Genomic DNA, 1618 nt, shown 5'->3' on the forward strand with positions numbered 1-1618 from the left:
ATGTCGTCCAGGTACGCAAAGGCGTAGGGTTCCATCTCTGGTCCGATCAACCGGTCCAGCAGTCGTTGGAAAGTTGCGGGTGCACCGCTTAATCCATACGGCATCCTTTTAAATTGGAATAGCCCTTTTCCTGGGACAGTAAACGCTGTAATCTCGCGACTCTCTTCCGCCAGCGGAATTTGGAAATGAGCCTGGCTTAAGTCCAGCGTCGAGATGAATCGGGCCGCTCGAAGTTTGTCCAGAATGGCCGCCATGTAGGGCAGGGGGTACGCGTCCTTCGTGGATACTGCGTTCACCTTCCTGAAGTCGATGCAGAAGCGGTATTTTCCCGTAGGCTTTTTGACCATGACGACGGGACTCGACCATCCGCTACTTGACGGCTCTATCACCCCATCCCGGAGCATGCTGTCTACTTCTTCATGCATGGCCTCCCGTACCTTCGGCGAGACCAGGTAGTAGCGCTGCTTGATGGGTGCTTGTCCTTGCACGTCAATACGGTGTTCCGTCAAGCTGGTGAGTCCTAGAAGGGGGGTGCCCTCCGGCAATGTCCGTGCGAGCAGCTCTTCCATCCTTCTGGTTTGGCTCTCGGTCAGCTCGGACAGCCCTGCACACTGCCCTTCGTCGTCCCCGATGGCTCCAATTAGCCTCCCACGGGAATCCTTCTCCTCCATTCTTAGGTAGTAGGTATCCCGAGCATGATCGATCACCATCCCGAAGAGCTTCATGAAATCTCTTCCTAGGATACACGCGTATCCTAGTCCAGGCACCATCCGTACTTCCAGCACTTCCTCCTCCGTCCCCAGAATCGTCCTTACTCTGACGTGTCCCTTGACTACCAGGCGGGTCCCATCTGCGACGGCAACGGTTTCCGATGGATCGGCCGTCTCTATCGGCCGATGCTTCGTCCATGCCGCGGCCATGTTACCACCGAAGTAGGAGAGTGCTGAGCCTGAGTCCAGCAACGCGAACATTTCCCGCTCTCCGAGGACAATTAGCATGAAATGCCTGGAATCCCCAAGTCGAGTTATAAGGCCCCGTGCAACTTCCATTTGGAGCTGAGGGGGTTTCCCCCCGAGTACTCCACGTACTCCGGCGGAGGCAGCACTCGCTCCTAGTGTGCTCTCCCCTTGCCGTTTCCCGACTGGTATCCAGGACATCTCGGGCACGTTTTCCGTTCCACTCCGGGAGCGCCGCAACGAATGCAGAAAGGCCTTTTGGGATCTTCGCAATCCGGGTGGCGATGTCCGGCCCGACCGCAGTTCCAACAGGCTGTTCGGCCGCCATATCGTCCCCCTTCCTTTCCGTCACCCGGCGTCGGAGTACCCTTCTTGCTATCCGGAGGCTCACGTTCCGCCACTTTCTTCCCTGGCTTCTTAGTCTCAAAGGAGGTCTTCCGTTCGTCTGGTTCTACGGCCGCTGGCCCCTTTCGAGCCCGCGCCGTCTTCGATTTCCTCCTCTGTCCGGATGTGTGATGATCCTTTCGCCTCTCATCCGGGCAGCCGCTGCTAGTTGACGAGTCCCTTCTTCGACGATACTCGTAGCGGGTCTCCTCGTCACTCCCTTCAGAGGACGTGGAGGAGGCATCCCGACGTCCTCTCCTCCCATGTCCTCCCCTCGA

The sequence above is a fragment of the Cephus cinctus genome, unplaced genomic scaffold (assembly GCF_000341935.2).
Source record: "Cephus cinctus unplaced genomic scaffold, Ccin1 Ccin1_scaffold2002, whole genome shotgun sequence".
NCBI classification, from domain to species: Eukaryota; Metazoa; Arthropoda; class Insecta; order Hymenoptera; family Cephidae; genus Cephus; species Cephus cinctus.